Raw genomic sequence first — 26,728 nt, forward strand, 5'->3', positions numbered from 1 at the left:
CCAAGACTAGCTCCCCCACTCCCAGCCACCCAACTCAGCATGATGGGGGCTCCATTTTGGTGGGTGCAGTCAAGAACACAGGACTCCTTTTCCCTCCACTTCTCAGTTAGGGGTGACATTATCTCCCTGGGAGGCGCAGGTTGCCAGTGTTTCTCATATTCTCAGCTACATGTTGCAGGACCCCTATGCTACACAAGACTGGCCAAGAGGTCTCAGGTTTTCTTCATCCATTCAGCTCCCACTCATAGGTAGAAGCAAGAGCCCAGGGGTGGTAGAGTGAGAATACAGTGGCCCCAAGGGCCCGCCACTCAGTTTGCTCATAAGTTAGATGTTATACCTCGGAACAGGCAACCAAGAAAACCAGAGGCTGCTTCTCCACCTCATTGCCCCACATGTGAAGTGGGGGTGTCATTCCTCGAAAAGCGGATCATTCTCCTCTTCCCAAGCTCCGGAGCAGTGGTGCAGAGGTTTTGCTTAAAGGGTGGAGAAATTCTACAAAGAAACTGACTTTATTTGGAATAAATGTAGAAAAGGTCAAGCCTAGCAATTAAGAGGATGCTGGTAGCTCCAGAAAAGCTACAAACAAGCTATAGGTTTAATGAGAGAACCAAGAAGTGACAGCTAGAAAAAGGAACAAATCTCAAAAACTGGGCTCAAAATTTGCCTTTGAAAAATGGCCTGCATTTAAGTGAATCGGACTAGAGCAATTTATATCCCCAGGGAATAATTGGAAACAATAAAACAAACAAGTGGATATTAGTGGAGGCTAACCGCTTTCTGTGATACAAACTAAGGCAGACAGCTTAACAGAGAAATCAAGAAAAGATACAAAGAGAGATTTGAGAAAGAGTGAAAAATTAGTATTCCGGGTAGTTACAAGACTTTTTAAAAATGTCTAGTTTTTAGAACAAAAATGTACAAAACACACAAATAAAGAGAAAAAAATGTAACTCCGAGTCAACAGGAGAAAAAACAGGCAATAGAAATTGCTTTTGAGAAGGCACAGAGGTATGTTAGATCTAGATAAGAACAAAAATATAAAAATAGATATTTTATATATATATTCAAATAACTAAGGAAAGCTATGCTTAAAAAAGTAAAGTGTGATAATGTCTCATTAAATAAAGAATTAAAATAAAGATATAAAAATTATGAGATAAAAAATTTTGGAACTGAAAAGTACAATAATTTTAATAAAACATTTACTGCAGCAATTCAGCAGTAGATTTTAGCAAGCAGAGGGAAGAACTAATGAACTTGGAGAAAGAGATTTTGCAATCTGAAAAATAGAGAAAAAAATTAATGAAGAAAAACGATCTGCCCCTCAGAGAAACTCTCACCAGTCAGAAGCTCAGCAACACAGGAATAATGGGAGTATCAGCAGAATAGAGAAAGGAAGGAGTAGAAAACATATTCAAAAAAATGATAGCTGAAAACTTCTTAAATTTGATGAAAAACATTAACCTGCCCTTCCAAGAATTTCAATAACCGCCCAGTAGGATAAACACAATAAGAGCCATATCAGACACATCCTAGTAAAAATGTCAGAAGACAAAGAGAGTCTTAAAAGCAGCAAGAAGAAGAAAAGTTATCACTTACGAGTAAGCTCCAATAACATCAAAGGCTGATTTCTCATCACAACCAATGGAGTCCAGAAAGAAGTAGAATGACATCTTCAAAGTCTTTCAACTAAGAATCTTATATCCAGCAAACCTACCTTGCAGAAATGAAGGCAAAATAAAGACTTTCAAAAATAAATAAAAACAGATTTTTTTGTTGTTGTTGTTAGCGGATCTACCTTATAAGACATATTGAAAGAATTTCTTCTGGCTGAAAACATGTAATCCCAGAAAGTATTTCAAATCCACATGAAAAAACAGAGTGCCATTAGAGATAATTATGTAATTATAAAAGAGAGTATAAATTCATATTTCTTTTTATTTCTTCATTAACAAATTTTAAAAAGTGATTGTATTCAACAACCAATATGTACTTGTAATTGTTTTGTTGGGATTATATTTGACAGTAACAGCACAAAGGAGGAGAATGAAAGAAAAGCTGTATTGAATAAGGAAATGACACCAAATGGTTACTCGAATCCACAGAAATAGATCAAATGATAAATAAGTTTAATATAACAAAACTCTAGAAATATATACTTCCTCTCCTTTGTTTTCTTAGCTCCTTTGATAGCATAAACTCAAGTAAAGTGTAATAATGTTATTTTGGGCTTGTAACATATGTAAATATAATGCATTTAAAAATAATAGCACAAAATGAGGGTAAGAAAGTATAGGGCTATCTAGAAATATGATTTCTACTTCTCACTGAATTTAAGTTGGTGTAAATCTAAAGTTGATTCTGATCATGTATATTGTGGGGAAATCATATAGAAATCACTTTTTAAAAACCTCAAAAAACACAGTGAAAAAAAGAACTAAACAAATTAAAATGCTCTACTACAAAATACTCACTCAATTCAAAAGAAAGAAATGAAGGAACAGAGAAACATAAAAAGATTGGAGACACCAAAACCAAAAGGTTAAGTGACATACATAAATCCAACCATATTAATAACAACATTAAATGTGAGTGGATAGAACGGAGATTTTCAGACTGGATTTAAAAACAACAACTATGATTCAATGATGTGTTATCTATAGGATACACATTATAGATCCAAAGACACAAATAGATTGAAAGTAATAGGGTGGAAAAGATATGTCACTCAAATAGCAACCAAAAGAAAGCTGAGTGGTGGGGCATAGAGGCTCACACCTGTAATCCCAGCACTTTGGGAGGCCAACGCAGGTGGATCACTTGAGGCCAGGAGCTCGAGACCAGCCTGGCTAACATGGCAAAACCTCATATACACTAAAAATACAAAAATTAGCTGGGTGTGGTGGCATGTGCCTGTGATCCCAGCTAGTTGGGAGGCTGAGGCAAGAGAATCACTTGAGCCTGGGGGTTGGAGGTTGCAGTGAGCCAAGATTGTGTCACTACACTCCAGCCTAGGCAGCAAAGTGAGACTCTGTCTCAAAAAAAAAAAAAAAGCTAATGTACCTATAGTAATAGAAATAGAAAAAATAGATTTTTAAAACAAAAATAATACTAGAGATTACAAGAGATATTTATACCGCTAAAAGGGTCAGTCCATCAGCATCATATAGAAATTATAAATATGTATACATAAAACTAAAACAGAGCCTCAAAATAAATAAACCAGAAACTCACAGAATTCAACTACAATAGTTGGAGACTTAAAATATCCCACTTTCAGTAATGGATAGAACAACAAGGTACGTCAAAAAAAAAAAAAAATAGACGACTTGAACAAGACTATAAATCAATTAGATCTAATAAACCTAGAACCTAGAACCTAGAATACTCCACTCAACAACAGCAGAAAATACATTCTTCTCAAGTGAATATGTAATGTTTTCCAACATAGGACATGTAGCGGGCCTTACACAGGCCTCAATAAACTTAAGAGAATTTAAATTATGCCAAGTATACTTTCCCACTATCATGTAATTAAATCAGAAGTCAGTAACAAAGGCTGGGCATGGTGGCTCATGCCTGTAATCCCAGCACTTTGGGAAGCCAAAGAGGGTGGATCACTTGAGGTCAGGAATTCAAGACCAGTCTGACCAATATGGTGAAACCCCATTTCTATTAAAAATACAAAAATTAGCCAGGTGTAGTGGCAGGCACCTGTAATCCCAGTTACTCAGGAGGCTGAGGCAGGAGAATCACTTGAACCTGTAAGACGGAGGTTGCAGTGAGCCAAGATCACGCCATCACACTCCAGCTTGGGCAACAAAAGTGAAACTCCATCTCAAAAAAAAAAGCAGTAACAAAGTGAACATAAAAAAAAAATCTGCAAATCATATATCTGACAAAAAACTAGTATCTAAAAAACATAATGAATACAATGAATACTTACAGCCCAAAAATTAAAAAGACAAATAACCCAATTATAAATGGGCAAAGGAATTGAATAGACATTCCTCCGAAGAAGATGTGCAAAAGGCCAATAAGAACATGAAAAAATGCTTAATATCATTAGCCATAAGGAAAATTCATATCAAAACCACTGTAAGATATCTCCTCATAAATACTAAGGTGGTTATGATTAAAAAAACAGATAATAGTAACAAGAATGTGTAATGAAATTGGAACTCTTGTACATAGCTTGTGAGAATGTAAAATGGTGCAGTCACTTTGGAAAGCAGTCTAACAGCTTCTCAAAAGGTTAACCATAGAATTATCATTGTACCCAGCGATTCCATTCATTGATATTTTCTTAAGAGAAATGAAAAGATACATCTACACAAAACTTGTAAATGAATCTTCACAGCAGCATTATTCCTAGTAACCAAAAAGTGGAAACAACCCAAATGTCCTTAAGTAGATAAATGAATAAATAAAATGTGGTACCTCCATACAATGGACGTTTGTGCCATCAGAAGGAATGAAGTATTGATACAAAACATAGACGGACCTTGAAAACATGGTAAGTGAAAGAACCCAGTAACAAAGATCATATGTTTCACAATTATATTTATATAGAATGTCCAGAATAGGCCAATCTTTAGAGCCAGAAAGTAGATTAGTGGTTGTCTGGGGCTGAGGTGAATGTCAGTGGGGGTAAGGAGGAATGATGGTATACATGGGCTTACTTTTGCAGTAAAGAAAATGTTCTAAAATTATACTTTGATAATATTATTAGAATATTAGAATATTAGACTATTAAATTAGAATTTGGTAACACTGTGATTATATTAAGAACCACTGGATTTTACACTTTAAATGGGTGAATTGTATGACATGTGAATTATATCTTAATAAAGCCACAAGAAATAACAATTTCATTTTGTGCAACAGATTGAGCAAAGACTCAAATGAAACTTCAGTTTTCTGTCACAGAAACTATTGACAATATGCCAAACAATTCATTAGATGCCCAATACATGCTTGTTGTGCAAAATGTAAAAGGTTTCATCATTTGGGAAAATTCCGTTGACAAGCAATATTTTCCAACACAGGACATGTGGTAGGCCTTAAACTGGCTTCAATAAATTTAAGAGAATTTAGATCATGCAAAGTATATTTTCCCACTACCACGGAATTAAATTAGACATCAAGAACAAGCTGTGTTTATTGGAGCTTACTTATAAGTGATGACTTGTCTTTCCCTTGCTGCTTTTAAAATGGCTCTGTTCTAGCTTCTTTCCTTTCTCTCTCTGCGTATCAGGAACTTAAATGATGAACAGTAAGGTTTGATGAAATAATAAGAGGTAAAATCACAATATTATTCAATTTACTGGAAAATCAAAATTCAATACAATAAAAAGAAAATAAAGTCTGTTAGAATCATTTATATTTAACTGTGTCTCCTCTCTGCCTCTTCACGCCACCTTGGTAAATGTTCCACTAAAACTGTGTCCACATTTCTAGGGTTCTGGATTGTCTTTTCTTCCATTGTGGTAAAACATACATAACATACAATTTACCATTTTGCCCATTTTCAGATGTGTAGTTCAGTGGCAGTAAGTACATTCACATTCTTAGATTTGAATGACCTTTTACTAACACTGTAACATCAGCATGTAAGCCACTGCAAGGATAAGGACACACCTCAGTTAACTGTGTGTTTCCATTTGTTTGGGACAGATTTGGTTTATATCTGTTGTCCCAGTTTACTTATTAATAGTGCCCCCTTTCATTTTATAGAGTGTCCTAATTTGGGTACTCTATAATTATGTCCTCAATTACATCATCATCATAATTCCACTTCTGCTTCCCTCTTTCTTCTCTCCGGCTGTTCCTTCATCCTGGAACTGGACTTCTGGACTTCCTTTATCTGGCAATCACTACCCATCATTGAAGGCCCTGCTCTCTCTCCTGCACTGCCTCTTTTAAACTCTGGAAGAACTAACCCCTCCCTTGTCTGCATCCACACTCCATTTTTAAAAAATATAAATCTAAGGCAATCAGATCTTTCCCATCATGCTGGAAATAACTTCAGAATTTAGGATTTAAAGCTACACCTAAAATAATTATTTTCACACTCCCTACTTCTTACACAATGTATGACACACAGAACACACTCAAATGGTTGTTAAATGAATGAATATTTAATGATTTATGCTTTCCACAAAATCTAATTTGTGGCATTGTAGGGGTGGTAAATATCTAACTATATTTATTAAATAAGACTGTTTCTGTGCTATGTTTGTTTGATTAGCTCTTAAAATAACTACATGCACATACACAACAAAAACAAGAAAACCTCCCTTCCCCATGGCTACTCAATAAATAAACCACACTCATAAAGCTTGTCAAAGTACTACTTCCCACAGGAGAATTTTGCTCTTCTCTCTCATTTATCTAGGCATGTGTAGAGGCTTTTGACCCAATTTAGCATAGATAAATGACCCATGATGTGAAATTTCCCAACAGTTTAATAATGCATTTAACTCAAAGTGACACTTGCTTGCAGCTGCCTTAAAGCACTTCGGAGACCGATATATGTCTCTTTGAAATGTCAGATGGTGAGGAGGCAGGCCTGTGAGAGATCCCCCACCCATCTCCCCTAGGGAAGAAGTAAGGAAATCCTCTTTAAATTGTCCGCAGCAAATTCAGAGCTTGTGAGACTTAATTTACTATATACATTTTCCAATACCATTTATAGTTATGACCATTAGACTAACTGTAGTATAAAGCTTTTTGTATCCTATATAATACTCCTTTTTTTCTGTCACATACTTAAGAGGTTTTATTGATTTCTCCCTCCAAAACATCAAGAGCAGAATATTTTTGCTCATTGCTTAAAATGCTTTCACAATCTACAAAATAATTTAGCTGAAGCACAATTGTTTTGCATGACTTTAAAATAATATGCTATGGATGAGAAGTCTTTACCTTGTTTTGGCTAAATTCAATAAACATCAAATGAGTAAATCCAAACAGAGACTTTTTTGACCATGTTTAAGATTCTGGTAAAAAAAAAAAAAAAAAAAAAGGAAGATGAAGATGAACTGCCTGTTTTTTTTATTTCACTTTCTACTTTTTTTAGAACCACAGTTCATATTTTGTTATAATAATATGTGTTTTGTGGTAGATACTAAGAACAAAAAATTTTGCTATTTTATCTCACCATGTAATTCTTCTCAGACGTATTTATAACCCCTCAGAGGACACAATTAAGCAACAGAAAAAATGTTTTGAACTGTCTATATCTGTAAAGTTGTTTTATTCAACTATATTTTTTTGAGACAAAGTTTTGCTCTTGTCTCCCAGGCTGGAGTGCAATGGTACGATCTTGGGATCTTGGCTCACCGAAACCTCTTCCTCTTGGGTTCAAGCCATTTTCCTGCCTCAGCCACCCGAGTAGCTGGGACTACAGGCGCCCGCCACCACACCCAGCTAATTTTTGAAGTTTTAGTAGAGACAGGGTTTCACCATGTTGGCCAGGCTGGTCTCGAACTCCAGACCTCAAGTGAGCCACCCACCTTGGCCTCCCAAAGTGCTGGGATTACAGGCGTGAGCCACAGCACCCAGCATATTCAACTATTTTCTTTGAGTTTGGTAACTACTTTGGGAGCGATTCCAACACTTTAGCATTCAGTAAAGTATGATGTAGAGTAACATTACAGTCATTTACTGAGTTTAATATACACAAAAAATTATATCCATGTGAGAGATATGGACAGAATTTTTTGTGGAGTACAAAATAGAACTGAGTGAAAGATGACTAGGGATGTGCTATCTGAAGGCCACGGCCTGTCAAATTCCTGAACCAGACTGCTGGCATCGCAAACACAGCAGACTTTATCTTCTAGACTCTATTCTTTTCAATATTGATCTGGTATTTTCTATAGACATAGCTTGAATTTGTAGATGAGCAAAAGCACGCATTTATTCACAGCCAAAGGATACACACACAATCAAAAGCAGGGGGCCAAGAATAATGGGCTAATATTTATATTCTTATAGATGATAGTACTAATGTCTCTAAATTCAGATTCCACCTGACTCCACGCCTGAGCCCACATCCTGACTGCTGATCAGAAGTTTTGAATCAGTTGAAGCCTCTGTCAATAGTCTCAGGGTTATGCCATATTCACTCCTGGCTTTACCTGGCCTTGTGGTTCCTCCTTTATGTGTCAATCCCAGTGGTTCTCACGTGTTTTCTAATTTTTTTCTCATCCCATCCAGTAAGCACCCATATTTCACTTTGTCATTTTTTTCACTTATTTGGCTATTCACCCTAGAGAAATCAAATAGCCAGGTGACTCAAAGATAGCAAAATATTGAAAAACTACAGGCGCCAGGCGCGGTGGCTTACGCTTGTAATCCCAGCACTTTGGGAGGCTGAGGCAGGCGGATCACCTCAGGTCATGAGTTCGAGACCACCCTGGCCAACGTGGTGAAACCCCATCTCTACTAAAAATACAAAAAAAAAAAAATTTAGCCAGGCGTGGTGGTGGGCACCTGTAATCCCATCTACTGGGGAGGCTAAGGCAGAAGAATCACTTGAACCCGGGAGGCAGAGGTTGCAATGAGCCAAGATAGTGCCATTGCACTCCAGCCTGGGCAACAAGAGTGAAACTGTGTCTCAAAAAAAAGGAAAAAACAACAACAACAGGCAAATACAGGCTTTGTCAATGCAGTTTAGAAAATGAATTCAAATTTTCTGTGCCTGTTTCCTTATTTATAAATATAGGTATTAATATTCATCTCCTATAAGATTATTGTAAGAATTTAATGAGACAACATATATGAAAAGATGTAGCATGATGTCTTTCTCACAGTAAGGACTTTGGTTAACAACACTAACTCCAGAGTGAGAATTTCTGGTTTTAAATTCCATCTACTTCAGACACCAGATGTGTGACTTTGGAAAATACACACAAAGAATATACCAAGACTCAAGTGCTGGAAGATTTAAAGCTAGATTTTAAAATCCGGATATATGAATAAATTAGTTATTTAATCTTTCTAGTCTTGTTTTTCTCCCCTGAAAAATGGGGATAATAATAGTAGCTAATCCACAGGGTTGCTGTGAGTATTCACTAAGTTAATATACAAGAATGATAGTTACCACTTACTGTTAGCTACTTTCACTGCTTTGATAGAAGGAGGAGGTTGGGGAGAAGAAGTAATGATTATTAACTTACTTCATTTTTCTCCCTTTATGCATACCTTTGTACTGATTTACATAAAATATATAATGCTGGAAAGAGTTAAGATATATACGATCAGTAGAATTATAGTTTAATGTAGTTCATTTAATTTTTTAGGTATCTGATTGGTAAAATTGTTCTGTTAAGAATCAGGGCCCAAGAAAATATTTATATGTTATCTACAGTTCGGTGAAAATGATGATGTTATAGACCCCAGGGTCATGTAGTAAATGCTATTGTTTCCTCTTTCCTCACCTTCACTTTTTTGGGCTGGTGCACCCATTCCCAAGCTCCTGAAAATGTTGGTTCACATTTTCTTCCATTCATCATATAATTGAAATTTCATCTACTAAGAGAGTCATTCTATTCTAATGTACATTATGACATTCCATTTTCAAAACAGCCCATTAGACTGGGTTTTAGGATTTAAATTTGCAGATGAGAAAAATGAAAATCGGAGAGGTTAAGCAACATACATGACATGAGTGACAAATTTAAAACCTCAACCTCCAGTCATCCTTATTTCAAGTCCAAGGCATTCTTAATGGTGCTTTGGGGATTCATCCACACTCTGCCAACCCCTCCTTTTAAGAACAAAGAAATCTCCCAAAAAAAGATATAGGCTGACTTTAATAAAGCTCAGAAAATGTTAATTTTTGCTTCTTTTCCCCCTGAATTATCCAGGGATTTGTCACTTAAATTATCTCAGATGAAGCACCTGGCCTTAGATTAAAATTACATCTACATCAGTTACTCTCATATTTTTTTCAACCCTAGACCCCCTAAAAATTAGTACAGTTACTTTTTTAAGTAATTATAGTTTACAGTCAGAAATATATTTATGCCCACATGCATCTCGTTACAACTTATATAGAATGTGCAACCTGAAGAAGACCTTTCTGACATAGGAACACTTGTACATTTTACAAAGGAAAGGCACCTGAGAAATATTTCTTACACTTATATATGACCAACAACTTGAGAAGCTGCTACAGAGTAGGAAAAAATACTCAAAGATTTTTTATGAAAAATCTGAATATAGATCTCAATTGTCCTCTTTAGGTAACTGCATGTCCTTAGGTAACTCCATGTTCCTAGGTGAAGCACCTCTCTGACCCCCTCATTTCTTCATTTATAAAATGTAAAACATGATACTAAAGAGGCATCATGATATTTAGGTGCTTGAGGTTTGAAGCAGAGCAAGTCTGGGTCTTTACATTGCCCCTCAAGTTCCAGTTGTATAACATGGGCTAGATTCCTTCCTAAAGCTCTTATGTCTTCTCTCTAAAATGAGGATAGTTATTATCACCTATAATTAATTTCAAAGACTAAATGAGTTCAGCATAATCATATTTCACTTGTAGAGCACCAAGTCTGAAATATAAATTCACAAAAAAGTTATTTTGGAACAATATATATGCGAGCATGCTTTATAAAGTATTAATGACCCATAATGGTTAATAATTATTTTATCAATTGATTCCATTATAAACTACGATTGATAATTCTTTACAGAACTAAGACCATACTGGTGTAAGGAGACAAAAATTGAGGAAAATTTCAGTTTTATTTGCCACCTCTATCCCAATGAACTTATAAGATTGGCCTTAATCTATCAAGATAGACCAGTAAAATAAAGAAGATGAAGGTGGATTATTCTATATCCTGAAAGATAACATCTGTATACCTCTAGGAGATAAGAGTGCCATATGGTTATGTTTGCCAAGATGTAGTAAGGTACTTTATTTAGTAAGATTATTTTTCTTCTTACACTTAAATTCTTCATCTGAAGGTCTATTTATCTGTACAGCCTCTCTGAATTCACGTCAGAGCTTGCTATAAGGAGAACAAACAGCCCATCCAAAGAAACCAGATCCTGCCCCAAGTATATTCCTCCCCTGAAATACCACTGAATGCAATGCAAATATGCAAATGGATTTATCAAATCGGAACAGCGCTTCTTAAAAAATGATATATCCGATTATCTGGCAACATCAGTACTTGTTACATATTGGCAGTTTAAGATTACCCACACTAACAAAGGGTTTCAAAACAGTGAGAACATAAACTTTCATATTTTCAGCTTCCCTCCTCTGACTATGCCTTCACCTTCATCATCCTAAGCACACAGCAAAGAGAAAAAATGAAACATGAAATGTTTATATTTTCATTGCTGGGAAATCCATGATGACTATGGAAATCTTAAATAGCATGCATATTACAAATGTGATTTTTCTTTCTCTCCCTTCCTTTCTCCTTTCCCCCTTTCCTTCCTTCCTTCCTTTCATCCTCTGTCCCTCCCTCCCCCTTTCCTTTTTTTCTTCTTCCTTTTTTCTCCTCTCCCCTCTTTTCTTCCTCTTTCTTTTCTCTCTCCCCTCTTCCCATGGCCCTCTTCCTCTCCCTCCACTTCTCCTTCCCTACCTTCTCCTCCCTCTTTCTCTTGCCTTCTGTCTCCATCTCTCTTTTCTCTCTCTTCTTTCCTGCCTTCCTTCTTATTTCTTATGTATCATGATCAATTCTCATTATACTTTCCTCACTGTTTCAAAGATACCACAGGAACTAGAACACTAAGGTAAAATTATTTCAATCATTCTTCAATAATTGCCTCAATTTTTCTGCAGTGAGATATCTACCTCCTCATTTCATCAAACCACTGTGCTATACTCTGGATTTTTCTGCCAACATTGTGGATTGGAATGTGTCTGCAAGAAAACCGACATGATCACGGGGCTCGCCCTGCTTATTTCCCTTTTCTCAGCGGTCACGATCTTATGTGCTTCTTCCCACTGTCTAAAATAAGTCATTTTATATCATTTGTTCAGTGTTTACTGTAGGAGGGTAAGTCCAATCCCTGTTAATTCACCATGACCAGATGCAGAAGGAATCAGTAATCATTTATAATTTGTCTTATTTCTCCCAGTTCTGAGCCCATTAATTACCACTGCAACCATAATTAATATAAAATAATAATGTATTCTCTAACTACTATGTTTTTTCCTTACTTAAACTTTAAATGACTTTTGATATCAGCATTGCTTCTCAATATTTAGGGAAAAGATTGGTCATGTTCTAAAATTACTTGGACTATAAATATATGATTATTGTCAAAGCTAAAGGTAACTATCTATATATAATCTTTGTAAATCCACTACATATGATCTTTTCAGCAAAAACAAATTATTTAATTTTGTTTAAGTACATTTGCCTTTTTGGTAGAATAACCATTAGGAGGTAAGTTTGAGATATCCTGCCTTAGAATTTGCCCTGGTTAACTCTAGCAATTTGTGAATAATTTTCCTCTTTCTTCCCCTGCCAGTGACAATCAAGGTATCCAAGCAGAGAGGAGCTAATGAGGTGGATATTCATAACTGGACCCAGAAATGATGCAAAGAAGAATAACAACAATGAAAACAAGTCTTATGTTTAATTGTTTTATAAACTCCATTTTGATAGAAAATCTGAAAGTCCATTTGACAGTTGAATCTACTCCACAAACAATGCCATATGATACAGTAGCAATATGAGTAGAAGAGAGGAACAGCACGATTTAATGCATGGAGAGAACAAATGGGCATTAACTATATCATTCCAGCAGAAACACTCCTAAAGTCTTAACCGAAGAAGGGTGTGCAGAGGAAATGGCAGGCCAATTAACACTGATTATAGCAGCTGCAAATATGTGTGGCTACCTTCATGCTTCAATGATGCTGTAATTATGTTTCTAAGAAATGCTCTATGCAGGCAACCTCATTCCTACTTCAGTCCTGCTGTTTATTTCCTGGCATTTTAATATGCACTGTTACGAGTGTAGTAATACATGTTACACTACATAATGGGGTACCCCTGCCGATCTGCCATGAAAGTCACAGACTTTTTAAAAGATCATTTTACCCATTTTCTTTCTATTCTAGGAAAAGTTCTACCAGTCTTTATCAAATCAATTTGTGCTAACATGGCACTTTTACAAATTTAACATCTTACATATAAATCCACTGCCTGACCTTAAGACTTAGGGTGAAATTGGGAAATAATGATTAGGGATGATCTGCCTATAATTATGCCATAAGAGTATATGTCTTTTACTATCTGTGTATGAGCATTTCATTTGAGAATTAAAGGCATTATCTGCGTATTTCAATACTAGGAAGATGTTATACTTTTAAACTTTTTATCTTGTTTATTTTTAGTGTTTATATCCATTAAAGATATCCATTTTACACATGTGGAATATGTGTAAATGTGAAATGACTAGTTGAATAATTTTTGATGAATAAGATTCCATAAAGAGCTGACATCCAGAATAGTTTCAAAATAACAATATGTGTTCCTTTTATCTCTCAAAACAAACTCCTCCCATTTCCAATTCATTAGCAACCGCACCTTTGGGACATGAATTTTCTTCCTTCTCTTATTTTTAATTGCACTTTGGAAAAATAACTCTTATATTCAGAAGATGGCCTGAAGGTCACAGCTCAGGCTAGAGACAAGAGTCCTAAAGATGGGAGAATATGACTCAATAGGAAGACAATACCGGGATAAAGTAAGCAAGATAAGATGAGAGTTTTGTTGGGAATTTGGTGATGAGTCTGAAGAAAAATGACCAGAACTTGTTAACTAATGGATGTAGGGCTGAAGGGCGACAGATAAATCTAAAATGATTTTCACATTCTTTTTTAGTTACATGAAGGAATGGTGATGATATTATCGAGATGACTTTATAAGAAGATAATGAGTGCAATTTTGAACATGAATTTTAAGTGTCAATGGGATGATTTCTCTGCAAAGATAAATGTTGTTTCGCTTCCAAGAAAAATGGGGAAGGTCAAAGGAAAGAATTAGGGACTTTGCTGAAGGCTGGAAAATGCATCTACAACTTCAATCATCCTTGAAATAGTCAGAGAACAGATTAGGTATGCTAAAATAACTGCTTCTCTTTACTATATAATTATTTATCTGAATTTTTAATGGAAACTTTGGTTAACCTAAAAATATAATATTTTGGTGTTTTAATTAACACTAACATTATTACTTAGCCAAACATTTAAATGATTTTGTAAATCATTAGATTCAGAATATTGAACTCTTTCTGACAAAGTCATAATTCATTTTTACTCACTTAGGCACCTGGAGTGAGTTGCAAAAAGGTAATTATATTCATTGTTAATTTACATGCTAGACATATCCCGGTAAGAATTCTGTAGGAAACTGTTACAGGAAGACACAGGTGCTTAAATTAACAAACACTAGGAAATCAGCAAGAGACTTAAACTACACTAGTTATTGTTTCCAAACTAATTATTTAATAATTGAACATCTCTATACACCTGGTCCCAAATCAAGGAATTCCACAACCTCATGAGGCTTCGGTTCATACTTGATCATTTAATATCAAATTTGCATAGTGCAGGGCAGTGAACTGGGTAGTTGTTGGAGGGCAATTTAAATTTCCCTGAAGTTCTCCAGAAAGTTCACAAATGAAAACATTCACACTTGTAAAACAGAGGTGTAATTAATTGTTAAGAAGCCTTGTTAGTACTACAAACCTGAGAACAAACAAGACGTGCTGCACACAACTAAGTTCCCTGGCAGAATTTTTGAAGGAGGCATTAACTCAGTGATTACTCATGGGCATGACATAGCAATTGTCATATTCTCACCTTTGGGACAATACTGGCTCCTTGTTTTAAGGTCTGTCCAATGGCTGTACCCTCCAGAACTCCCAGAGGCCTTTAATTTCTACCTTAGGCATTGACATTCTGAAAACAGCATGTGAGCGTGAGGAATTTCAGTAGACTCCTTTGCAGCTAAAGCTGTCTCAAAGAATCTATGTACACCTTTCCCTTGTGTAAAATTATTAAAAATATAAAAGAAACATTTAGAGTAATGTTTCTGTTTTACATACACCTAGCACATAGTACATTAGGCATTCACAAAATATTTGTTGAAAAATTATGCAGATGAACAAATAAATGACCAAAGGAATAACTGACTGAATGAGTGAATTCATAAATCAGTAAATGGGGTAATTTCCTGACTTCCCGATAGTAGTAACAGCAAGAGTAATGACTACCTAACCCTTTACCCATTCATAACAACTCCGCAACTGTTTTCCCCTTACAGGTTAACTTGTTTATATTCAATAAGCTCCCTTTCACTGGAGTACACAGAGAAAATCACACATGCCCCAGATTATGAAATCCAATATCAGGAATTGGTTAAACTCTTAAACGTTTTTTGAGTACTCTTTGAAGGGTTGACCAGTAACACCTTAGATATGTCAGATACAGGAAAAATTAAGCAACCTAAGAAAATCAGAAATCATATTCAATTCAAGGTTTATAAATTATTTAATTAAAAATATTCAATTTTTGAATTGGGTAAGAGAAAAAAACTATCACTTAGGGAGCTTAGTTGATGCTGTTTCTTCCTAGCATCGATGGTCTTACAATTTGGCACGTTTTTGCAGTGGCTGGTACCAGTTGTTCCTTTCTATGTTTAGTGCTTCCTTCAGGAGCTCTTGTAAGGCAGGCCTGGTGGTGACAAAATCTCTCAGCATTTGTTTGTCTGTAACAGATTTTATTTCTCCTTCACTTATGAAGCTTAGTTTCGCTGGACATGAAATTCTGGGTTGAAAATTCTTTTCTTTAAGAATGTTGAATATTGGCCCCCACTCTCTTCTGGCTTGTAGAGTTTCTGCTGAGAGATCTGCTTTTAGTCTGATTGGCTTCCCTTTGTGGGCAACTTGACCTTTCTCTCTTGCCGCCCTTAACATTTTTTCCTTCATTTCAATCTTGGTGAATCTTACAATTATGTGTCTTGGAGTTGCTCTTCTCAAGGTGTATCTTTGTGGTGTTCTCTGTATTTCCTGAATTTGAAGGTTGCTAGATTGGGGAAGTTCTCCTGGATAATATCCTAAAGAGTGTTCCATTCTCCCCGTCACTTTCAGGTACACCAATCAAACATAGATTTGGTCTTTCCACATAGTCCCATATTTCTTGGAGGCTTTGTTTTTTTCTTTTTACTCTTTTTTCTCTAAACTTCTCTTCTCACTCCATTTCATTAATTTGATCTTCAATCACTGATACCCTTTCTTCCACTTGATCAAAATGGCTATTGAAGCTTGTGCATGTGTCACATAGCTCTCATGCCATGGTTTTCAGCTCCATCGGGTCATTTAAGGTCTTCTCTACACTGTTTATTCTAGTTAGCCATTCGTCTAATCTTTTTTCAAGGTTTTTAGCTTCCTTGAAATGGGTTTGAACATCCTCCTTTAGCTCGGAGAAGTTTGTTATTACTGACCTTCTGAAGCCTACTTCTGTCAGCTCTTCAAAGTCATTCTCCGTCCAGCATTGTTCCATTGCTGGCGAGGAGCTGCAATCCTTTGGAGGAGAAGAGGCTCTCTGGTTTTTTAGAATTTTCAACTTTTCTGCTCTGATTTCTCCCCATCTTTGTGATTTTTTTCTACCTTTGGTCTTTGATCTTGGTGACCTACAGATGACATTTTGTTGTCGATGTCCTTTTTGTTGATGTTGATGCTATTCCTGTTTGTTAGTTTTCCTCTAAGAGTCAGGTCCCTCAGTTGCAGATCTGTTGGAGTTTGCTGGAGGTCCACTCCAGACCCTGTCTGCCTGGGTATCACCAGTGGAGGCTGTGCTGCAGAACAGCAAATATTGCTGCCTGATCCTTCCTCTGGAAGCTTCGTCTCAGAGGGGCACCCACCTGTATGGGGTGTCAGTTGGCCCCTACTGGGAGGTGTCTTTCAGTTAGGCTACACGGGGGTCAGGGACCCACTTGAGGAGGCAGTCTGTCCATTCTCAGAGCTCAAACACTGTGCTGGGAGAACCACTGCTCTCTTCAGAGCTGTCAGACAGGGACATTTAAGTCTGCAGAAGTTTCTGCTGCCTTTTGTTCACCTATGCCATGCCCACAGAGGTGGAGACTAAAGAGGCAGCAGGCCTCGTCGAGCTGCGGTGGGCTCCACCCAGTTTGAGCCTCCCTCGCTGCTTTGTTTACCTACTGAAGACTCAGCAATGGTGGACGCCCCTCCCCCTGCCAGGTTGCTGCCTGGCAGGTTATCTCAGACTGCTGTGCTAGTAGTGAGCAAGGCTCCGTGGGCGTGGGAACTGCCAAGCCAGGCGTGGGATATAATCTATTGTGTGCCATTTACTAAGACCGCTGGAAAAGTGCAATATTTGGGCGTAAGTGTCCCATTTTTCCAGGTACAGTCTGTCATGGCTTCCCTTGGCTAGGAAAGGGAAATCCCCTGACCCCTTGCGCTTCCTGGATGAGGTGATGCCCTGTCCTGCTTCGGCTTGCCCTCCATGGGCTGCATCCACTGTCCAACCAGTCCCAGTGAGATGAACCAGGTACCTCAGTTGCAAATGCAGAAATCACTCATCTTCTGCATCAGTCACACTGGGAGATGCAGACCGGAGCTGTTCCCATTTGGCCAACTTGTAACGGAATATTTGCATTTCTTGTAAGGCAGATCTAGTGGTGATGAACTCCCTCAGCTTTTGCTTGTCTGAGAATGTTGTTATTTTCCTTCCTTTCTTAAGGACAGTTTTGCTAAGTAAAATATCTTTATTTTGCAAGTTTTTTTTCTTTCATCCAATTGAATATATTATCATTTTCTCCTGGCCTGCAAATTTTCTGCTGAGATTCACTGATAGCTTTATGGGTGTTCCCTGGTATGGGAAGACACGATTTTTTTGCTCTTGCTGCTTTCAGGATTCTTGCTCTATCTTTGATTTTTGATAGTTTGATTATAATATGTTTTGGTGTAGTCTTCTTTAAGTTGAATCTGAGGAGACCTTTGAACTTCCTGTACTTGAATGTTTATAACTTTTCCCAAATTTGGACAGGTTTCACTCAGTATTTTTTTTAAAACAATCTTCTGTGCTTTTTTTCTCTCTCTCATCCCTCTTTAATTCTAAAATGCAACTGTTAGATCTATTTATGTTGTTCCAGAAATCTTGTAGGGGTTTTTTAATTCTTTTTTTATGTTTTCTCCTCTAACTGAATAGTTTTAAATATCTTGTCTTTGACTTAATGGACTTTTTTTTAAAAATTTTATTATATTATACTTTAAGTTTTAGGGCACATGTGCACAATGTGCAGGTTTGTTACATATGTATACATGTGCCATGTTGGTGTGCTGCACTCATTAACTTGTCATTTAGCATTAGGTATATCTCCTAATGCTATCCCTCCCCCCTACCCCCACCCCATGACAGGCCCCAGTGTGTGATGTTCCCCTTCCTGTGTCCTTGTGTTCTCATTGTTCAATTCCCACCTAAAAGTGAGAACATGCGGTGTTTGGTTTTTTGTCCTTGCGATAGTTTGCTGAGAATGATGGTTTCCAGTTTCATCCATGTCCCTACAAAGGACATGAACTCATCATTTTTTATGGCTGCATAGTATTCCATGCTGTATATGTACCACATTTTCTTAATCCAGTCTATCTTTGTTGGACATTTGGGTTGGTTCCAAGTCTTTGATATTGTGAATACTGCATCAATAAACATACGTGTGCATGTGTCTTTACAGCAGCATGATTTATAATCCTTTGTGTATATACCCAGTAATGGGATGGCTGGGTCAAATGCTATTTCTAGTTCTAGATCCCTGAGGAATGGTCACACTGACTTCCACAATGGTTGAACTAGTTTACAGTCCCACCAACAGTGTAGAAGTGTTCCTATTTCTCCACATCCTCTCCAGCACCTGTTGTTTCCTGACTTTTGAATGATGGCCATTCTAACTGGTGTGAGATGGTATCTCATTGTGCTTTTGATTTGCATTTCTCTGATGGCCAGTGATGATGAGCCTTTTTTCATGTGTCTGTTGGCTACATAAATGTCTTCTTTTGAGAAGTGTCTGTTCATATCCTTCACCCACTTTTTGATGGGATTCTGTTTTTCTTGTAAATTTGAGTTTATTGTAGATTCTGGATATTAGCCCTTTGTCAGATGAGTAGGTTGCAAAAATTTTCTCCCATTCTGTAGGTTGCCTGTTCACTCTGATGGTAGTTTCTTTTGCTGTGCAGAAGCTCTTTAGTTTAATTCGATCCCATTTGTCAATTTTGGCTTTTGTTGCCACTGCTTTTGGTGTTTTTAATGGACTCTCTTCTGCTTGATCAATGCTGCCGTGGATGCTCTCTATTGAATTTTCTATTTTATTCATTGTATTCTTCATGTGTAGACTTTTTTGGCTCTTTTTATGATTTCAATATTTCTGTTAAACATCTCATTTTGTTCATCTATTATTTCTATTGAATTTGATTTTCAAATAATCAAACTTCGTTGAATTAACTTTTTGTGCTCTCTTGAAGTTTACTGAGCTTCCTTAAAGCAATTATTTTGAGTTGTCAGGTAACCTGTAGATTTCCATGGGGGCTTGCAGTTATTTTAAATGATTGTGTTCTTTGGTGGTATTTCCTTGGATTTTCTTGTTTCTTGCTGCCTTGCATTGTTATCTGTGCATTGGGTGCAGCAGTCACCTCTTCCAGACTTTATGGATAGGTTTTAGTGGGAAAAGATTTTCCCCTGTGGGTGTGGGTGTAGGGCACCAGCTTGGTGGGCTACAGCAGTTCTGCCTCTCATGAGGACACAACAGTGTAGTCTCCAGATGTCTCCGTTAGCTGACATCAATGTTGATAAAGATTCCAAAGGTGTCCATTTGCCAAGGCTATGGGTGTCTGCAGGGATGTTGAGGTCTTTGGTGTCAAAGGCTTCTGGGATCCTCCTGATCTATTTTTCTCCTGTTGAGGAAGTCATGTACAAGGACTCTTGGTACCAGACATGGATTGCAGATATGCTTACAATGGTGGTGGCACTGGTGTCTGATGTGAGGCACCTTTGGAGCAGCCACAGATCAAAGGTCTAAAGCATGAGTATTTGTGGAGTGACTGGGGCTCCAGGATCTGGGGCAGCAGTGTCATCAACGTCTGAGGCACAAATATCTTACTATCACATTCATAATGGTTTGTAAGATTATGGTCTTCTTGATCAGTCAGGGACCTGGTATCTGGAGGGTGAACAGGCATAGATTTATAGAAACTGCTGCAGCTGTCAAGCCAAGGTCTGAAGTACAGGTATGCACAGAGTGATCAGGGCTCCAAGGTTCACATAGAGGCTAGGTCACAGCAGCAGTGGTTCTAGTGTTTGAGGCACAAATGCATTGAGGCCACAGAGCAGGATTCTGGAGTGTAGGCATGTATGGAGTGACTGTAGCTCTGGGGTCAGGGGTACACATAGGGTTGGGTGGAGTGGCAGCTTCAGTCCTAGTGTGGCACCATAGCAACTCCTTGGAGGTGGACACAGCCATTTCTCCCTCGCCATGGGATTTGTGGCAGAGGTGGCTCTTAGTTACCTCAGTGTCAAAAAAAATGTCAATGTCCTTTGCAGAGCAGTCTGCTGCAGACCATGGTGGGACCTGCTGCATTAATGATACTGATAGCCTCCAACCTTCTTTGTTTCTAGCCATGACCAGACTTCTCAGTTATGCCAATGTCCCCAGCTATTCTTTCTGTGTGGTTAGTCTCCTGCTTTTTGTTTTGTGTTTGTTTGTTTGTTTTGTTCTGCTGCATTGCTGCAGATTTTTAAATGGACCCTGGAGCTCTCACTAGGTTCACATCATTTGTGGTTATTTGTTGTTATTTATTGGAGGAAAAAGGCCTACATCACCAATGCTGCCATCTTGCTGATGTCACTCTTCTTTGCTAACTTTACTTATTATATCTGTTTATTATTTTGAGATCCTTTCGATTATATAAATAATCATATCATCTGCAAGTCGAAAGATTTTTTACTTCATAATTACTAAATTCTATCTTTCATTTATTTTTCTTTCCTTATTGCCTTGTTTAGGATCATTAGTATAATGTTGAAGAGAAATGCTTGAGGTGATATTCTTATTTTTTTCTGATTTCCCAAAGGGCCAACCAGTAGGTATGTTATTAAGTTAAGGCTTTTTATAGATGCATATTATTACATTGAGAACATTCCTTTCTATGTCTAGATTTCTGAGAGTATTTATCAATAATAGATGCTAAATTTTGACTTTTTTTCTTCACCAATGTGTAAATTGCATAAAATATTGATCAACTCTAACATTCTTGTAATCAATCTGTCTTGGTCAGAATGTATTACCTATCTTATATTTTGGTAAATTCAATTTTTAAAATATGTTGTTAAAGTTTTGGTTGTTGTTTTCCATTTGTCTTTCTTTAAGTATAATATTAGTCATTAATTTTCTGTTACTTGAAAGCTAGTGAAGCCATTTAGAATTGGTGCTTCTGTATGAGAATGTTTTAAATTATTCATAATTTGATAGCTGGGTGTCTAAAGCAATCCCATGTTCTACCAGAACCACAAGTTTAGAGTGGAATGCTTCACAGGGGTTAGTTAATTAATTAAAAGTTGATGAGTGAACATCTATAAAGTGCCCATTACAATGCTCACTGTTAAGGGCTTGGGACATAATCAAAAAGAAAAGCCAAAAATATCTTGCTATATTTTGCCCGTTTCAAGAAGGTTTCTTAGTACTGAAAAATCACTAAGGCTCAGGTCCTAGAAAGGGATAGATGAGAAAGGTTTATGGCCTTCAGGCATCTGCTTTAAGACAAGTGATGGGGATTGAGTGCCCACGGGGAGAGCTTGGCACAGCAGAATTGAAGGAGGCAAGGATGCTATAAGTTGGGCGTGTTGAGGGAAGCTGTGATTGAGGAAACAGATCTCAAAAGGGTAATGAGACTGCATTACTATCTTCTGTCCTCCAGGATTTGGCTTTGCCTTTGAATGGCTTCTGAGTGAGATCAGGAATAAAAGATACTATGTTCACTCTGGCATGGCTTGATTTCAGATCTTGGGTTATCAGAGCATGGGCCCATCAGTCATGATGATGGATTTATGGGTGAAGAGATATTTTGGGAAGAGATATAGTAAGTTTACCAGGGGAGTGGTGGGAAGTCCCTGGGAAGATAATGAGGCTGACCTTGGGAAATATCAATGAAAACAGCTTTCCTGATTATTTCTCATGAACATCTACCTAAAGAGGAGTGATTATTTGAAACACACACACACACACACACACATACACACACTAAAGTATGAGTATTTAATAATCATAAAGGAAATACCCATATAAATCTCCTGCCAATTAAAGACATAATGTATTCCCAGGACTTTAAAAGCCCTCCCCATTGCTCCAGCTCATTTTTATAGGTAACCTTAATCTTGACTTTCATAATGACTATGCCTTCACTTTATTCTATAGTTTTATCATATATCCTTAAAGAATATATTAGTTTGTTCTATTTTTATTTTTATATAATAAAATCATACTTTAAAAATTTAATTTCTTTAGTAGTTATACAGCCCTTCAAAGTTACCATTTCTTACAAAAAGAAGTTAGCTGGACGTGGTGGCACACACCTGTAATCCCAGCTACTTAGGAGACTGAGGCAGGAGAATCATTTGAACCTAGGAGGAAGAGGTTGCAGTGAGCTGAGATCATGCCACTGCACTCCTGCCTGGGTGACAGAGTGAGACTGCATCTCAAAACAACAACAACAAAAGTTACTATTTCTGTGTTTCAGTTTAGGCTAAGTTAGGATTTTCAAGGAAATTTGTACATTTCATCTAAGTTATCCAATTTAATTTCCAATATTGCCTTACTGTCCCTTGAAGATGACTAAAGTTTACATTGGAATCTCCTCTTCAATTTTGGTCGTGTTTTACACGTTCTCTCTCCTGCTGGTCACCTGCTTGCCTGTTCTCACTCTTGTGCCATCTCTAGCTCTCTGACTGGTTCAGACTAGAGACGTGTTCATAATTTTATTAACATTTTCAAAGCACCAACTTTTGGCTTTGTTGATTTTTTAATGTTGTTTACCTTAGATTTCTGTTCTATTTTTTTCATATTTCTGCTATATTATTTTCCTTGATTTTAAATACCTCCTCCTCTAACTTCTTATAGCAGAAACTTAAGTCATTAATTTTAAGCATTTTATGGCAGACAGACAGATAGATATAGATGATAGATAGATAAATAGGAGGCAAAAAGGATCATGGGTACAGAATGTTGAAGTAATTAATTAATATCTCTTATTTGGAATAAAATAGGAAAAGAACTTCAAACTTTATTTCTTTGTGTTTTAACATAAAGTATTTATCATGGTGTAATTAAATAATAAATGATTATTCTTCTATTAAAACTTTTCACCTTTTAAGTGTCACATTCTGACAATAATTAAAGAATAAAAGAAGAACATACATTAGTATGATTTTTTTGGTATTGAAATTAGGTCAAAACCAGTAACATACCCAACACTGGGTAATATATCTGTGAATCTGACTATATAAAATATGCAATAATGAAAACTTTCTGATTTCCTCCTATTAGATTAAAATTGTTTCCAATTTACACCTAAATATTAATCTGGGCAATAGTTCCCTTGGCGCAAAGGGATTATTGTTACATTTACAGGCAGAAATCTTCAGATAGGACAGAAACCTATTCCCTCCTCTGCAGGAAGCCCTTCTCCCACCACCACCATTTTACAACATAAAGTTCAGTTGCGATGTCTTACAGTGATGGTATAAATTAGGGTCTTGGCTCAGTGTGTGTGTCCTCTGATGTAAAATGGTGAACTGAAAAATGATAATAATAATGAAAGCAAACCCAATTCTTATATGAACCCTCTAAAAAGGAAGAACTAAATAAAAAGCAATTAATTAATGTGACACCAGATTTTCAGCAATGGCATCTTTAGAAGGCATTTTTAAAAAGTATGTAAGTGTCTATTCTTAATAGCATGGTACCTAGAGAATAATGCTGAAGTGTCAGGAAAAAATATCCCTCGGCTATCATTTTATTCTCTTTTCATATGTAGTACATATTTATGATAAAATATTTATATAATATCAATACATAAATAGAATACATGTATTAATTGTCCATTATCTCACCATTAATAAACAACACTGTTAACATTTTGATGCCTTTTTGCCCTTATGTGCCCGATTGTGCACCTACTTGCCCTCCTACTCCCAGAACCTTCATCTCTTTGTCAGCATCTCTGGACATTGGAACCATTCTTTCAGTGTGCATAGCAGGTAAGAAATGTCAGGGAATTAATGCTCCTTACCACCCCAAGGGCAACCCACAACCAATAATTGATGGGAATGGTTATATAAATACTCTAGCTTTCTCCCCCTTGGATAGAATAATTTTGAGATTCTACACTGTTCTCCAGTATTCCCCAGCAAGTTTCACCTCAGCTGCAGCTGCTCACAGTGATATCTTGGTTGAAAATACAAAATGTATTAGTTTTTCTTTCTTCCTGATCTCGGTTCCCTACTCTTCTCTCGGTCTTTCCTGGGCCAACCTCCACTATACAGTACTGTCCAAACCAAATCTATGCAGAAAAAGAAGGAAATTCAGGTGCTCATAGTTAAAATACTACAGTAACCCTCTCCAGGTAATAAAACATAGCTATGATTTGTCTTTGACTTAACGTTGTAGGTCTGGAGGAGATGTAAATGCTATGAATTGAGACAGTGTTTTAAAATTATCTTATATAGCTGTGAGCCTTTATAGTTTTCAAGGTTACAATGTCAATGGTAATAAAAACGTAGAAAGCCAAAACATTTTGTTTATACTTCTATTATTTTCAAATAAGAAACTATGTGGTAAGGCAATAAAGGCTTGCTATTTGTTGTCTTGAAGGGAAGGTTGTACCTATAATTTCCCATTTCTTGGCTGAGGACTGTGGAAGAAAGATCTATTTCTTCATTTGAAAGATGGGACCACAAATACATAAGAGAACACATATGAAATGTGTTTCACTGTTTATGGTAGACAGAAATTAATTCATACATACAAATCTTCTCTTCATTTTCTTTGTGGAAATTATTTAGGGAATGCTTTGCTATTCCACATTCTTTTGCCTTTCTGGGAGTACCATTAGCCCTGTACTGCTGCACGAACACGTTGCAAAATGGAATGGCAGGAAGAAGAAGCAACAGGATCTAGTGGGGCAAAGTTCTGCATTTTCCTCAACTGTTCAGATTATTTTTATTATTATTATTGTCATTTTGAGCAAATTTGATAATCCACTCATTTCTCCTTTATATTTTGTGACTAGCACTATAAGAAAAATCAATGTGTTTCTCTCTTTGGCAAGATGATATCTCATTATTCCCAAACTCAACTCATGTCTAAGAGGAGAAAGCTTGAATGACCTAGTCTGGAAGAAAAAGAAATTTGTTGAAGTCCATCACACACCTTGAATCCATCTGTCTCAAATTTTAAGCTGATAGGCTTGCAGTCCTGTTGTCTTCATTTCTCCTCTACCACATCCATGGCCACCAAACTGACTCACAGCCTCCTAATTCCTGCTCCACACAAATCTGCTCTCTGCATGGGAGACACAGTGAGCATTTAAAATGTATACTGCATACTATTTTACTCTTCTGCTTAAAACTTCTTCTAGGGTCAGCATTAAGGATCTAATCACATTTCAAATGAAACTCAAAGCTCTTACATACTGTAGAGTCTGACCCTTGTAGACTTTTCAAATCTCTGCTCATTCTACTCTTCCATTCGCCTGCCCTATGTCAGCTACTCAATTTCCATTCAGGTCTTCACATCGCTGAGCTAGCCAGTGTTAGGACTTACACACTTACTGCTTCCTCTATCTGAAAGTTTCTTCATGGCATTCATGTGCCTGGCTTCTTCCTGTCCTTCAGTCCTCGATGTAGCCTTTCCCACTTAAAGCATCTTTTAATTTTCCACCCTATTTAAGGGTTACCCCTCACCCATTATTCTCTATCATAACATCTTGAGGCCTTCACGATGTTTAGTGCAAGTTAAAATTAGATCATTGTTTATTTGCTTGCTTAGATTTCTTTACCAAACCATACTGCAAGCCCCTGAAATGCAGAGAATCTGAACATTTTTTTCTCACTTAGTACAGTGGTGCATGGCATGTAAGAGAAATCACAATCAATATTTTTTGAATTAATGGATAAAAAACTAAATAGTAAAGTATTTGAAGATGAGAAAGATTTTCAAATAAAAAGTTGTCAAGAAATTGAAAGGCAGGATTTAGTACATTATATGGAAAAACAGTGGATATTGCTAAGGCTTTTCAGGGGTCTGAATCTTCCCACATTGCCCCTCTGATTAGCTTGGAAATATAAGTGATCTGTTGGGCATGGTACAGAAAAAAGTTTCATGCATGCATTCTTTCAGGTCAAAATATCATCGAGGCAGCTGTGTTGATTGTGTTTTTATTATGCATGTGATGTATACCATTGTTTGACGTTAGTAGTTTTCTGATCTTTCAGTTACTGTAGCACACAAAGTTGGGGAAGGTGACCAATGACTGCAATTCAAAGTAGTTTTGCCATAATAAAGTGTAATCTTGCTTATTCTTCTTATCACTGCCATTCAGACTATCAGTACTATACAAAGAGGAGGGTATAAGGAAAAATAAAGTAGTTTTGAATTTAAACCACATCATTTAACAA

At 36.8% G+C, this 26,728-nt stretch overlaps 1 long non-coding RNA gene across 2 annotated transcripts in view; it reads left to right on the forward strand.

Moving 5' to 3' along the window:
- Positions 1–13,245, forward strand: part of LOC134731781 (uncharacterized) — a 45,524-nt gene extending 32,279 nt beyond the window's left edge. Inside the window, exons 6-7 of one of the 2 annotated variants that reach the window (XR_010114370.1) lie at positions 11,813–12,029; positions 12,508–13,245. This is a non-coding gene — a long non-coding RNA (uncharacterized lncRNA). The remainder of the gene's footprint in view (positions 1–11,812; positions 12,030–12,507) is intronic. The other variant, XR_010114369.1, reaches the window with a different exon arrangement.
- The last annotated feature ends 13,483 nt before the right edge of the window (positions 13,246–26,728 follow it).

Source organism: Symphalangus syndactylus, chromosome 11 (assembly GCF_028878055.3).
Source record: "Symphalangus syndactylus isolate Jambi chromosome 11, NHGRI_mSymSyn1-v2.1_pri, whole genome shotgun sequence".
Taxonomy (NCBI): domain Eukaryota; kingdom Metazoa; phylum Chordata; class Mammalia; order Primates; family Hylobatidae; genus Symphalangus; species Symphalangus syndactylus.